Source organism: Aplidium turbinatum, chromosome 8, assembly GCF_918807975.1.
Source record: "Aplidium turbinatum chromosome 8, kaAplTurb1.1, whole genome shotgun sequence".
NCBI classification, from domain to species: domain Eukaryota; kingdom Metazoa; phylum Chordata; class Ascidiacea; order Aplousobranchia; family Polyclinidae; genus Aplidium; species Aplidium turbinatum.
In genome coordinates, this window is record NC_137479.1 from 33,005,792 (window position 1) to 33,022,139 (window position 16,348).

Below are 16,348 nucleotides of genomic sequence, written 5' to 3' on the forward strand. Positions count from 1 at the left end.
AACAACCGCCTCGAACAGTAGGTACGTGGGAAATTTGTTTTTAGTTTTGCGTTAGAATTTATGTAGCATTATATCTGGGTCACATTTCATGAAACAATTTTCCTTTCTTCCTTGACTATAAGTGGCCATTTAATTTTTCTGTTTGATTTCATGAAAATGGAAAATCCAATTTCGCATAGGCAGGTTTTTTTTTAAGGTTTGGTTTGGGTGACCGCTAAGTAGTTTTAAGAAACCGCAAGGGTTTCATTTAATATGATTTAAATCAGGGAGTCGAACCGTTTGATTTTTCCGGTTCGGGTCCGGTTCTGGTTCAAAGATTGTTTCAAAATTTGGTTCAGTTCCGGTTCAGGTTCGAAGAAACTTAAAACCGGTTTTATAAGTTCCGGTTCGGGTCCGATAAAATTAGGCCTAGGCCTACTATTGCCCAACTACTAACTAGCCCAATTGGGCGTGAAAACCACAAGGTTGGCAACACTGATCTCAACACTGCTTTGCTCAATTAACTTGCCTTTGTTGTTTGTTGCACAAGTTACAATCAAACTATATTGTCTATGATGTCACAGAACAGAAGTTGTTTACCTCAAAAAATTCCTCTCCAAAGCATCGATGATAGTGGATCGTGTGTTACGGAATAGATTATAATTCATCCGTACAATGTGGCCTCCAAGATAACAACATGCTACGTAGCCTACAACTTCACTTACCACAATGCGAACAATGACGTAATGCGCTGAAGTGAACCGCTTTTTTCAACCGGTTCGGGTTCGGTTAGGGTTTAAGCTAACTCAAATTTTCGGTTCAGTTCCGGTTAAGGTTCAGACAAAATCGCACCAAAACCGGTTTACAAAAATCCGGTTCGGGTTCGGTTCGACTCCCTGATTTAAATACCAAAAAATAGCCATATTTGCTTAAACGAATTATTTATTAGAGTACAGTAGTTGCAAGTCCAAATTTTAGGAAACCGTTGGAGAAATTTGGGGGACCGTTTCGGTCTCCCAAAACACCTTAAAAAAAACAATGCGCATAGGAATGATGTGGAAAACTATGGAATGATGTGGAAAACTATGGAATGATGTGGAAAACTATGGAATGATGTGAAAAACTATGGAATGATGTGGAAAACTATGGAATGATGTGGAAAACTATATGACTGATGTGGAAAACTATAGTAAAATCACTAACGTCTTTTTTCCAACGCAAAGAATATTTATTTCGAATTTCTATCCAAAACCTTCCTGTGTAGCAGCTTCATATTTCCATCGTTATGCATATCTGTTAGTTTTTCTTCCTCTTTGAGGTTCAAAATAATATGAAAGTCCGTTGATGAAAATGGATCTCTTATCGATGCACAATTTTCTGTTTAGGCATCCTTGAAAAATAATTCTCAAGTTTTTCTGCAAACTTTCCAGATGCTGGGTAATTAATGGAAGCATTTCTATGCTTTTTTGTTTTGGATATATTAAAGACAGATAAAAATATAGCTTTGGTAAATAGATATTTTTTGAATACCATTGACAGATAATTGATAGCAACTTGATAGGATTGAAAATAACTTAATTCACCTAAAAAGCAACAAATATTCGTAAAATGTTAACCTGCACTGTGCTGCGTGCAAATACAACTGAAGAACAAGCATAAAAATGCATTCTGTTAGTATTCTGTTCTTAGGGTTGTGCTAAGCTCAACAAGCAAATATTCGCTGGAGAGCATCTTTCTTGTTATGTGCGCAAACGGGCTTGTTCTCCTCTGTTTTCTTTGTTCTAGTTTTTGACGCTATGAAAATAAATATAAACAATTATGCACCTTCTGTTTTATTTCTTCCTTTTCTCAAACTTTTGTGACAAGCAAACAAACGACCGTTCTTTACTTCAGCCAAACTAAAAACTGATGAATTTTGCTCAACGTAGTCAAAAAATGAAACGTGTAACTTACAAAACATGTGAGATCATCTGAAGGCAAGCGCGAGACTAATTTAGTTTCTCGCGCGGCTTGCGGTGATCAAAGCCAAACGTCACAGTTAAACTTGTACTAAATTACGTTTGTTTTATGTTGTTTAGTTTTCCTTGATTTCCTTAATTAATGTTGTACCGCTCGCTATCTTGTCTTGTGTTCACACTCCCGCATAGTTTATAACATAATATGATAACAGAATGTTAACACCTTTTGTGTTTGTTCTTCAGTTGTGTTTGTAGGTAGCTCAGTGCTGATGGTAATTAATTTCAATCATTTATTATTAACATTTTACGAATGAATGTTGTTATGTTTAGATAAAAAATGAATATGAAAAATAGTTCGCGGCACCTCAGAGTATTATAAATGGCACTGCAGGGTGCCGTGGCACTCCGGTTGGTAACTACTGGCCTTTAATATATAAACAATAAAGACCTGAAAGTGGAAGGTGATTTTCGCTTGTTGATCGCAAAACGACAGCTTTTGTGGTTACAAGAATACCGCAGATATCAACTGAACTTCTATAATCATCATCATCATCATTGTCAGCCATTGTTGTTCCACTGCAGGATGAAGGCCTTCCTCATATCTTTATAATTTTGTCTGTCTTTGCACGTTTGTGTCCAGTGTTTGTCGAATTGGTAGAGTTCGTCTCGCCATCTTGTTTTCTGTTTCCCATTTTTGCGTTTATTGTCAAGCGGTATTCAGTCAATAACTTTTCTTGTCCATCTGTTGTCAATTGTTCTCATGATATGTCCTGCCCAATTCCATTTTAATGAACTTCTATAGTAACTAACTATTCTTTTATGTTGCCTACCATAGCCAAAACAAAAAAACCTTTATGGTTGTCACAAACGTTTGAGCGCCAATACATCCTTTCTTCCTCAATTACAGATTTTCTTCAGTAAAAGATGCGCTCCCTGAATCTAATTTAACAATGAAGTTTTTTGGTGTCCAAGGAAAAGCCACACTTCTAAACTACACGCTCCGTATTCGATCAATGCCACATTTGTAAACTACACGCTCCGTATTCGATCAATGCCACATTTGTAAACTACACGCTCCGTATTCGATCAATGCCACATTTGTAAACTACACGCTCCGTATTCGATTAATGCCACATTTGTAAACTACACGCTTCGTACTCGATCAATGCCACATTTGTAAACTACATGCTCCGTATTCGATCAATGCCACATTTGTAAACTACACGCTCCGTATTTGATCAATGCCACTCTTGTAAACTACACTTTTTCTTGCCCTTTTGAAATCTTCGTAAATTTATTCTTTAGAATTTGCACGGTACGCCACTAGCTAGCATGTCAGGGTAAGTGTGCGTAAAGTGTCATCACGCCACGTTTACCGTACGAAAGGGTCAGCGCGCCAGGTTTACCGTACGAAAGTGTCATTACGCCAGGTTTATCGTAGGAAAAGGTCAGCGCGCCAGATTTATTGTGCACAAGGTGTCAGTCCACTAGGATTACTCTGTACAAGATGTCAGCATGTCAGGGTTACCTTTGCGAGTGTCTGCATGCCAGGTTTGCCGTAAAAGTAAATTATTAAATGATGTCGTATGAAACTTGATGGTAACAGTGATACACATATCTTGTAAACGTCTGACGTATTGTTTTGCAGGAACTACTGCGCCAACAAAATATCTTTACAATACCTGTGATTGGGCTGTGAATTTCAGTAAAAGTTTTCGAATGTCTTTTGAGTGAAAAGACGTTAAAATAAAGTGCAGCATTATCAAGCAAAAGATTCTTGCAATCAAGCTGGGAAATCATGTCTACGTTTCGTTTCAAAACAATGTATTTGTTCTATTTTACATTTTATGAAATTTTCTGCCACGGTAATAATAATATTTACTAACTTTGGCTATGTGTGACACAATGACTGATTAAGGCAGTGGTTCTCAAACTTTTTCAGCTTGTGGCACATTAGAAAGAATATAAAACGCACGCGGCACACTTACAAAAGAAGAAAAGTTGCTTTAAAAAAAATTATTTTCACGTGTCAATGCGATGGATGTGCTTGTTTATACCAATATAAGCTTCGACTGAAACGAGGTTGCATTGTTGACAAACATATACGGTACCCGAATTTCATCGTCAATTTCAAGCAGTCTCTCTCGTTTACAGCTTTTAATTTCAGTCAAAACAGAAAAGCCATGTTCACATAGCCATGAAGATGCAAATGGCAATAAAATTTTGATTGTTTTTGCACGGATCATGAAATAGAATTTGGAAGCAGACAGCCAAAACGCATCCAAGACTTTTTTGTGGAAACAGCGTTTGAAAAAATAGGTCGTTTCGTAAATCAATAAGCTGTTCTTCTTCTGCAGAAAGATGGCTTGATTCATTGCTTCCAAATGGTGGGAAGTAATGTTAGCAATAGCTAACATAGCAGCCCAATAGTGACGTGGCAATTACCCTGCTGTATCGGCAATGCTATATAATTAGTTTCATCGTCACATGTGCTTATTTATCATCTATTGAAGGAGTTAAAGCGCTTTTAAGTCGCATGCTTGTCTGAATGGCTTATTTTAAATATTTATACAGTTCTTTTCCAAAATTTCAAAAAGATTCGCGGCACACTTGAGAATCTGTGGCGACACACTAGTGTGCCGCGGCACACAGTTTGAGAATCACTGGATTAAGGCATAGTATTAAACGCCAAATTGTCTCACTGTTTGATAAATAACACTGGTCAACAAGAAATTTTTAAAAGACAAACTAACCATCATTTCCAAGTAATTAGGGTTCGCTGAGCTCGAATTTGAAATCAGAGTTTTGCTACCATGTCAGGATTTTAAGATAATCCGCTTTTTGTTCTTTTTTCATCAAAGAAAATAATTTCATAAAGTTTATTGTCTCCAAAATTGTATTTAGCATTTTGACGTACCGTAAGAGTTGTAATTGTTTGAGATAATGAATTGGGTGTTTCAATTTGTGACATCATAATTTGTCATAATTAACTGCTGGTTATGTCCCTTTCAAGGTGTTATTTCACCAAAGGACTACGTCATTGTCTTTGGAGTTGTTGCCATGTTTGTGCTGCAGTGATCGGCTTCTCCGCCAGAACTATGCTGGGTCAAAATTAGTACCGTGTTGGAAGCCTTGTTAGTAAAAGGTTGCAAATAGCTCGAAACTACAAATTCGTCTAACTTTTTTTAGGGGAGCTAACGTCAGAATAAAATAAACCTAAATGTGGTGAATTATTTAAAGTTGAAGAAAAACAAAATGTAACTTTGGCTGATCAAAAGAATTCACATTAGCAAAGTTGCTTGAAACCATAAACGAATGTTTTTTTTGGTAGCGTAAGACAGAATCGAGCGTTTTTATAAAGATTGCTTCCAGTGCTACAAGGTGGAACGAGAAACGACCTTTAGCAAGAATTGAAAACATTTCTAGTCTTAAAGTACAAAGCACATTCTTCGTTATCCAGATGTTGTCCAATAGCAGACTCACAAAATATGTTTTTGTCATGTACAGTTTTGCATGTGTGATGTGGTTGGGTTCTGGTTGTATTGTTTCCTTCTCTAATTATTTTTGAGACATGTTGTTTAATTCGTTCCTCCGTTGTGACGTTGTGATGTTGTGACGTGTGACGTTGTGATGTTGTGACGTGTGACGTTGTGACGTGCGGCCTACGTAGGGTTACCGATAGGGTTGCTTATACCGACTCTCACAGTGGCACATTGATAAGTTACGTTATTAAACTTTATGAAAAGTTCTTTAGTGGTGAAGAATATACGTGATTTGACGGCAAAAAAACATTGGTTGACGGTTTTAGAAATGTGATTTTCAAACTGTTTGGAAGCAGAGCCCAGCCACGCAGTTTCATGTAAACTGGGCATTTTGTGAGCCGATGTTGGCTGATAGTTTTGGCTGATGAAAACTAAACGAGAGTCAGACAAAAATCTGAAGCTTCAAGCTTTGACATTCTACTCGCAATTATCTTTGTTTCTTTAGTTTCAGGCACTTTGGAAGAATTCAAGAAGGATTACGTTCTACCTTCCTCATCGACATACCAGGTAAGTCTACCAAACTTTTTTGGTAAGATTGAGGTTTTTGGGCTTTATGCAACATAAGATTAAAAGCAAACACAATGTTTTCGTGTTTGTTTTGTTCAGGCTAGTGGTTCCCAACCTTATTTAGTCACAAACTCCTTTTAATTCATTTTTAAACCTGCGTACTCTTGCCTAAAATTTTCCAAGATGTACATCAGAAACTATCTTAAAAATCGAATGAGGTTCATCAGGCATTTAGTTAAGTAACGTGATATAAGTTCTTCTGGTGCACACTAAGCTGAACTATCAGCTCATACATCTTGTGATAGTTCAGTTTAGTTTGCTCCAAAAGAAACTATCGTGTTGTTAATCACAATGCATTACTTACCATTCTGAAGGCTACTAAGGAATAGTCATTGTTGTAATATAACTGCAGACAGTGCACACCGTTTCGGCCTTCCAGCTTCCTCAGTGCAGTAAGTACACTGGTATGGCCATGGAGTTATGTACCTCCGTGTGACGTTTTCCCATTTGTGGAACCTAAGCTTCAAAAATGGTACTACCGCCAACCTGCCAAAGTGCTCAAACTGCAAGCAGTGAGCTTTGCGCAATGCATAGCAAGGTGCCTCCAGTAAAGTGCTCAATCGGCATAAGCCAAGAGTGTCCATAACTGCAGAAAAAGATCGGAAATTAAATGAAGATTTTAAATATGTAAATATTTTACTGAATTTCAAACGCATTTGTGCAATAAAACTATTTTTTACTCGCAATACCGATTGCAAAACTCTCAAAAAAATTATCATTCGGCATTTTTGAACTAACTATATTGACTTGTGATAAGCAAGTGCCTTCTTAGATTCAATTTTTAAAATAACATTTGAATAGGAAATATGTATACTATGCTATAACATAGATATATATTGTATATTATACGGCAGTTTGAACAGTTTAGCAAGATGGGTAAAAGTAGCCATTCGTGGTTCCTTGCGTACCACAAATGGAAAAATCCCCACGCTACGTTGATGAGACCTTTAAGTCGAAAAAGTGGCGTCCTGTCTGCAGTTATATACTATGCTATACAGATGCAATACTTCCTGTTTTCTCAAAAAAAAATTTTTAATAAAAAATGTATCACCTTCTTCATTTTTTGTCCAACTTTCTTCAAAATTTCAGGAATTGTTCATAGCAATATAGCCATTCAAATAATGGAACAGTTTTATAGAAATTCAATGTAGGCTACTACCCTTTTAATGAAAAAACAAATCAAATAAAACAAAAACTTGTTTTGAAGTTGTATTTTTTATAACGAAATATTTTTCGTAATTGATCAGTTATGAAAAAATCCTTCCATTATTTTTTTTTGGCCGTAGCCTAAGGCAATATAAGATGTAAAAAAAAGTTTCAATTTGATAGAATGCACCCGGTACACCTCATTCGTGTTTTCAGATTTTTAATATTTTTGTTTTATTTTTTTTTTGGCTTCAAGGCTGGCTAATTAACTTATTTTTTATTATTTCATGAAACTTTTGCTTTTATCTAATAAAAGAATTCAAGACCTTTCCAAAACCATATAAGTTATCCGCACTATCAAAAAGTATTTCTAGCATTAGTATTGTCGCCTTAACGCAGGGGTGTCTGACCCGTGGCCCGAGCGGAATTTTTCAAAATCGTTTATACTATCAACCTAATCGCCTACGTAATTTACGGAGAATTTACATTTCGAGAAATTGGCATTTACTGTTTGCTTTCTTTGTCTATTAGTCTATTGTCTCTAGTGGAGGGCTCCACAACTGTTCAAGTTAATTGTATTGCACCACAATGCACATTTCTACGCATAACACCTTCTACATTGTTACGTCTCATCCTTTCCACATAATCGTGCTCGTGCTTCAAGAGTCAGTCAGTCAGTAATATTTCTTACTTTCTTGCTTCATTGATCTAGGCTATATCTGATATCAGACAACGCACTTAGCAGTTAAAGAAGTTAAACAACAAAAATTTCGTTAATTTTCCTACTCTACAGAGTCTTCAAGTTCAAGATCCCCAGAAATACGCAAAACTGTGCATTGGTCTTCAGTCTTCGTCTGATTAAAATCAGAATTTCAAAGACTTTCCATTTCTAGAATTTTACAAAAATGTGTCTCTAAAGAAAAATGTCAGAGGATTCACAGATTCACAGTTTTTGTGACCTTATTATTCGGCAGCACGCATGTTTTTTCAAGGATGAACCATATCAAGCCCTTGTGAGATCACTAATTTCTGACAGCCACACGGAAAATTTGCTTCGCATTGCTACATTCTCCATCTCACTGAATATTGCCAAACTTATTAGAGAAACACAATACCAAACTTCACAATGAAATGTTGACGTATGACTGTGTTGACTACTAAATTTTGGTATGTTTATTGTTCATATCATTGTAAAAGAGCAGGGGCTTTCAACCTCTTCCACTGCGACCCCCTCAGAGCATTCAACGTAGCCTCGCGACCCCTCATAAAAGTATTCAACAAAAGCAAATTTAATGCAAAATTTAACCAAATATGATTTATGTCGACATTCAAATATGTTTATTTGTGTTGTTCTAATGTAAACTTCCGAAACGAAAAACGTTTTTTTTGCGATGTTATTATGGTTTTTATTACATTTCCTCCGATTGTTATTTTCATTTTCTATCAAGATTGGTTAGATAATAATTAATAGGAGAAAAAATAATGAGAATAATCTAAATTTTCACCGGTTGAATTTATTGTAATCTTTTATAGATTTATTCAAATCAGTTTCCTCGAGATGATTGGTATTGCATATTTTTAACTATTAAGTTTATAGGCTTTTTGATTGATGGTACATGTTACAAGTTTGTCAATGCGTGCACCTGTTGCTGAAAGATCTATGCAATTGGAAACGTTAATGAGAAATCTATATTTTGCATAGGATTCTAAATAATCTTGCTTTTTTACCATAGTGTGGTTACTGGTTAACTTTGGTCTGCACAAAACAACGTACAAGAACTTGGTGAAAAATATCGAATGCTTTCCTATTGTTAAAGCTAAGCAACGTCTGAAAGCTTGAACAATAGAATAAATTCAGGTCGAGGAATGGTCGATTGCGAAAAAACACAGTTTTTAATGTTTTCTGGCAAAAAATAATTAAAAACAATACACTGCATTTTCAGGCGCTTCGCAACCCTCCGAAAAGCGGCTCGCGACTTCCACAGGGGTCGCGACACCCAGGTTGAAAACCCCTGTAAAAGAGGATCATACCCATTTCTAAGATTAGAATTTTGGTGTCAGGGTTTTAATCAGAAATTATAACATAGTCATTTCTAAGATTACAAATTGGCTGTAACCACTTAAGCGGCCCGCGCAATCATTCATAAACCGCATGTGGCCCTCCGACCAAAAAGTTTGGACACCCCTGCTTTAAAGAGAAGGATAGTGTTGCCTGTCTTGAACCAAATAATTGATTTTTGGTTGAGTTTTATACAATGCAACCTGCATGTCTTCTTCAAACTTTAAATATTTGTCGATTTTTGGTATGCTGGCGATGATAATGCGGCTTCACAAAAGTAAGTGGTAACAAACGGCAACACCACATCGACCGCTTGATTAGCCGATGATAGGCTACGGTTCAAAATGTGTGTTGCTAGTTTTGCCAGAGAAGTTTTTGTTTATGACCTAATAAATTAAACATGAAAAATAAATTAAATAAATTACAATGATCCTAATTGTTTGCTTATTAAACACCTAATTAACTTTTGAAAATAATTCTTTTATGATTCTGTTCTTTCGTGTGTTTCTCTGCAGTCGAGTGTAGCAAGAATTGACAGTGATAGACATGTGTTTCGCCCATTCGACTGCCGAGAAACACATGATTTTGGAAAAGTCTTGATGGCTAGAATGGAAGTTACACCGGTATGGTTAGCGAAACACAATGCTCGCTGTTCTATAGTGAGTAGTCAGGTAGTGCTGGCGCCAGGAAGATCGCTCTTTTTCAGCCATTCTATTCTTTCGTTGCTTAAACAATAGAGAAACAAAGTAGCTTACATGCAACCATTGGTGTAGAAGTTAAGGGTGCATGAAGAACAACTGTACCCTCTAACTTTTCAATTAGTCCAAAGCTTAAGCAAATTTGATTAAAATTTGGGCTTTTTTATTTTTTGCTCAAATAATGGTTATGCAAATGTCAAATGAAGTACAACCGCACCTTCAAACTATTCAATTATTTGATAAAAATTTGGGCAAGAACTTCAATGTGAATCCAATAGCCTATTGAAAGTAATGCTTCAAACGTATAACTTACAATATAACCATGCTCAGCGGAAATTGTAGCCTGAAAGTTTAGTTTATGAGAACTTTTCAACTTATTTTCAACATTTGAAAATATCCAAAAGCTTTCAAATTTGTCAATATTGACTTTGAAAACAAAATGCTCAGCTGAAAATATAGTCTACAAATTTAGCTTATAAAATTTTATAAATAACTTTTAACTTGTTAAAATTTTTAGTCAATATGATAATTTGTATTTTGAAGTACATGCACGATGGTATACTATTATTATTATTATATTATATATATACTATTATATTACTAACCCTGTTATTATCTTATTGATGTGAAATGTTTTTTATTCTGTAGCCTATTGAGTTATTTTTGTCGTAATGGTGCTTTCGCATTACTTGGTCGATACTGGTAGTTGACTAATTACGTTTACAACGTATACCAGATTAGTGGTAGCAGTGTAGAATTTGTAACTAGGTGGTCTACGTTTTGTAGCAAAAAATTTTTGGGCGCATTTAATTACACTTGGGCAAGAGTTTTTTTTGCACCCTCAAAACTTAACTTTTCCCTACGTCCATTCATGCAACCGATATCAAAACAATCATGCACCCCTTTACACTATCTCACTGACCCGCAAGGGGTCCGCTAAACCCAGGCTGACCCTAACCCTAACCCACAAATGAAACCCTCAATGAATGTCAAACACCATCTGACTTTGTGATACAACAAAAATGTTTTTTTTGAATTGGTTAGTGTTATGTTGAATTGGTTTGGTGTTGCATATAATTGGTTTGATGTTGTATAGAATTGGTTTGGTGTTTAGAATTGGCTTGGTGTTGTACTGTATAGAATTGGTTTAGTGTTGTATAGGATTGGTTTGGAATTGTAGCTTTTTCTTGTTTTAAAACTTGGTGATCTGATATACTAGCTTTTCGATTTACTATTTACAGTAAATGCAACAGATTCAAACACGAATTTTTTCGTTATGACCTCGATGATTACCTCTGCTCCGTTTGACCATTCATCATAACGACGCTAATTTGTTATATACAATCATAACGACGCTATATTTATAACGCTCATACCGATGCTAATTTTTTTGCAGGTCAGTCCGTGGTGCAGAAATCCGTTGCTTAGCAACAAATATAAGTTTCCGTTTTTCTTTCGCACTGTTCCCTCCGACGCGCACCAAGTGGTTGCGATGCTCACTCTTGCCCAAACAAGGGGGTGGACTTATATATCATTAGTTTATGGGGGTGATGGTTGGGTGGAAGTTCTTCAAGGTACGTGGACTCTGAAGATTTTTATTTTTATATTTTTTAGGTACCGTGCGTGAATTGTGATCATTAAAAGTTTTTTTATTTCGATCGAACTAAAATACTTTGGTTAAAAAAGTGATCGGTCATCTTGCTTGTAATTTATTTTAAATCGTAACTAAAGAATTCTGATTTGTGCTGAACGTCCGAACAGTAGTCTAGTCAAATGCTTTGTTATGTAACAGTTGTAATTTATGATGTTCCTCGTAGGGGTAAACTAAAGTTCGAGTCGAACTGAAACAGTTTTCCTTGAGAAGGAAGCATCTATCTTACTTTTATGATGAACGCTTGGATCTTTCCATAGAAATCAAGCGATTATCACCAAAGTTCGGAGTTTGTCTAGCAGGATCGTTTCAAATACAAAAGAATTCCAAACAAGAAAATTACAAAAAAATCTTGAACCAACTTTTGGATCTTCCTAAAGCGAAAGGTATGTCCAAACAAGGTGTTAATGTATTTGTGAGCATGTCCAAACAAGGTGTTGGTGTATTTGTGAGCATGTCCAAACAAGGTGTTGATGTGTTTGTGAGCATGTCCAAACAAGGTGTTGGTGTATTTGTGAGCATGTCCAAACAAGGTGTTGGTGTGTTTGTGAGCATGTCCAAACAAGTTGTTGTTGTGTTTGTTAGCATGTCCAAACAAGGTGCTGATGTGTTTGTGAGCATGTCTAAACAAGGTGTTGGTGTGTTTGTGAACATGTCCAAACAAGGTGTTGGTGTATTTGTTGGCATGTCCAAACGAAGTGTTGATGTGTTTGTGAGCATGTCCAAACAAGGTGTTGGTGTGTTTGTGAGCATGTCCAAACAAGTTGTTGTTGTTGTATTTGTTAGCATGTCCGAACCAGGTGCTGATGTGTTTGTTGGCATGTCCAAACATACAATTTGGGTAGAGAGGTAACTCTTTTAAACCATAAACAGACATAACTAAGCAACAACACTACATTTAACATTATAAAAACAAAAACAACAAGCGAACGTTTTCGGCTGGTCATATAGCCCTTTTCAAGCCAATAAGAAAAATACATTATTGAAAGAAATGCTAAAGAATCATATAGTATCACAGCAAAAATAAGGTCAAATCTAAACATTTGAGAAACTGCCTCGCTCACACAAAATGATAACTGAAAATTACGCAGCGCAACGGGTCAAGTATTTCAGAGGTAAAAATAATTGATTGTTCAGACAAGGACTCAGGCAGATTACGCAAGAAAGACAGAAGCACAAGAGATAGTGGCACAAAACAAAGTAATGCGAAAAGCACAAGACGTGATAATTTAATCAAAAAACTGTTAAAAGGTAAGAAGCTCCGCAAGCAAATAATTGCCTGTTGAGCCCTGGGTTTAAAGATTTGATGATCAATGCCTCATGAATTTTGGTTTCGAATTCGGACAAACACTTACGTGCAATTTTGAAAGACTGCAATGACGGTTTATTATTTGAGCACGATTGGCAGTTTCTAATATGGTCTTTAATTGCACTGTTTTTATTAAAATTAGCCAAATTCAAATGCTCTCCCACTCTCGTCACCAAATGTCGCGTGGTCATACCAATGTATGACGATCTTGCATCATGCGAGCAAGTGAACTTATACACGACGTTAGAACATAAGCGGAAAGGAGTTTTGGACTTTAACTGAAAATAATAACCAGCTTTAAATGTTTTATAAACGGGAAAAATCTTAACGTTAAACTTCAATGCAATAAATCTGGACAAACTTGTGGCAAAACGTTTGGATTCCTTGCCAACAAACGGGATTGTTAGAAAGTTTTTGAAATCAGGCTCCTCAACTGGAGACGTAGTGGAAACCGAATTCAAAAACCCTCTAAGAACCTTATTAAAAAACCAAGTCGGATAATGATTAGCACCAAAGTATGAGCGTAATTTATTAATTTCATTATTGAAACAGTCATTGTTCGAGCAAATGTTTCGAGCTCGCGAGATAAGGCACTTGATCAAAACAGATTTGCCATTAGACGGGCAAACAGCGCTGAAATTAAGGAAAAGATTAGTGTTTGTCAGTTTACGCCAGACCCAAGTATCAAATCCATTACCATTTATTTTGATTTCTACATCCAAAAAAGGTATAGTCTCCGTGGCTTTTTCTACAGTAAAATTTATGTTTTGATGTTGCGTATTGAGTACTTCAAGAAACTGTGAACAAGAATTATCGTCATCAAATATGGCAAAAATGTCGTCAATATAACGTAAGTAAAGCTTGGGAAAGAATTGGGAAGTATTTTCAGAAAAAATCTTATTTTCAAGGTGGGCTAGAAAGAAATTGGCAAGAGTGGGACCCAGAGGCGAACCCATAGCCACTCCGTCAATTTGCTTGTACAGTTTATCTTTGTATAGAAACATGCCCTCTGTGGCTAAATGCATCAATTTGATAAAAATGTTTTTTTTGATGAGCGGGTGGTTTGGCTGGTCTTCTGCATATATGTAATTCGCGATAATGTCGATCGTTTCTTTTAAAGGGACGTTGGTGAATAGCGATTGTACATCAAAACTGACCATTACTTGATTTGGAGCACATTGAAAATCTTTCAGCTTGTCCAGAAAATCGTTGGTTGAGTCGAGCATGTACTTTTTTGGCATGTAAGGTTTAATAATATTGTCTAAGAATTTAGCCAGAGCATATTCCGGAGTCGAAATCATTGACACAACTGGACGGGCTGGATTGTCCTTTTTATGTACTTTAATCAAACCATACAGCTTACCTGGGCTGCTGCCCGAGGGAATCAGTTTTTGAGTTACTTCTTTTCCAAATTTCTTGAGATATCTTTTTACATAATACTCGATGGACCTTTCTTTTGAAATAATTGGATGAACTTTAGTATTCTCATTGATTATAGCAAATTTAGTTTCATCGCTCACAATTCTGTCCAATTTTGAAAAATAATCTGCAGTGTCCAAAATTGCCGTTCCTTTTCCTTTATCAAATTTGCATACTTTAATAGACTGATTTAAAGACAGGGACTTTAGTGTGCGATGAATTGCTTGATTTCTTTTGGATGAACAAACTCTTTTAGCATTACACATAAAACGTTTTACAATAAATTTAACTTCGTCTTTATCATCAGAGTTGATTGAAATATCTCCATTTCTTTTCAGAGAACTCATAAGTTGTTCTATACTCGCTTTCATATTGTTTGAATCAATTTGTTTTGGAAGAATTGGGTGGTTTAGGCCGTTTGGGTGTTTGCCCGTCTAATTACAAATCTGCTTTGATCAAGTGCCTTATCTCGCGAGCTCGAAACATTTGCTCGAACAATGACTGTTTCAATAATGAAATTAATAAATTACGCTCATACTTTGGTGCTAATCATTATCCGACTTGGTTTTTTAATAAGGTTCTTAGAGGGTTTTTGAATTCGGTTTCCACTACGTCTCCAGTTGAGGAGCCTGATTTCAAAAACTTTCTAACAATCCCGTTTGTTGGCAAGGAATCCAAACGTTTTGCCACAAGTTTGTCCAGATTTATTGCATTGAAGTTTAACGTTAAGATTTTTCCCGTTGATAAAACATTTAAAGCTGGTTATTATTTTCAGTTAAAGTCCAAACTCCTTTCCGCTTATGTTCTAACGTCGTGTATAAGTTCACTTGCTCGCATGATGCGAGATCGTCATACATTGGTATGACCACGCGACATTTGGTGACGAGAGTGGGAGAGCATTTGAATTTGGCTAATTTTAATAAAAACAGTGCAATTAAAGACCATATTAGAAACTGCCAATCGTGCTCAAATAATAAACCGTCATTGCAGTCTTTCAAAATTGTACGTAAGTGTTTGTCCGAATTCGAAACCAAAATTCATGAGGCATTGATCATCAAATCTTTAAACCCAGGGCTCAACAGGCAATTATTTGCTTGCGGAGCTTCTTACCTTTTAACAGTTTTTTGATTAAATTATCACGTCTTGTGCTTTTCGCATTACTTTGTTTTGTGCCACTATCTCTTGTGCTTCTGTCTTTCTTGCGTAATCTGCCTGAGTCCTTGTCTGAACAATCAATTACTTTTACCTCTGAAATACTTGACCCGTTGCGCTGCGTAATTTTCAGTTATCATTTTGTGTGAGCGAGGCAGTTTCTCAAATGTTTAGATTTGACCTTATTTTTGCTGTGATACTATATGATTCTTTAGCATTTCTTTCAATATTGTATTTTTCTTATAGGCTTGAAAAGGGCTATATGACTAGCCGAAAACGTTCGCTTGTTGTTTTTTTGTTTTTATAATGTTAAATGTAGTGTTGTTGCTTAGTTATGTCTGTTTATGTCCAAACATGGTGTTGGTGTATTTGTGAGCATGTCCAAACAAGTTGTCAGTGTATTTGCGAGCATGTCCAAACAAGGTGTTGGTGTATTTGTTGGCATGTCCAAACAAGGTGTTGTTGTGTTTGTAAACATTTCCAAACAAGGTGTTGGTGTATTTGTGAGCATGTCCAAACAAGGTGTTGCTGTGTTTGTAAACATTTCCAAACAAGGTGTTGGTGTATTTGTGAGCATGTCCAAACAAGTTGTTGTTGTATTTGAGAACATTTCCAAACAAGGTGTTGTTGTGTTTGTGAGCATGTCCGAACAGTGTGTTGATATATTTGTGAGCATGATAAAACAAGGTGTTGGTGTATTTGTGAGCATGTCTGAACAGTGTGTTGATATATTTGTGAGCATGTTAAAACAAGGTGTTGGTGTGTTTGTTAGCATGTCCAAACAAGGTGTTAGTGTATTTGTGAACATTTCCAAACAAGTTGTTGTTGTGTTTGTGAACACTTCCAAACAAGGTGTTGATGTGTTTGT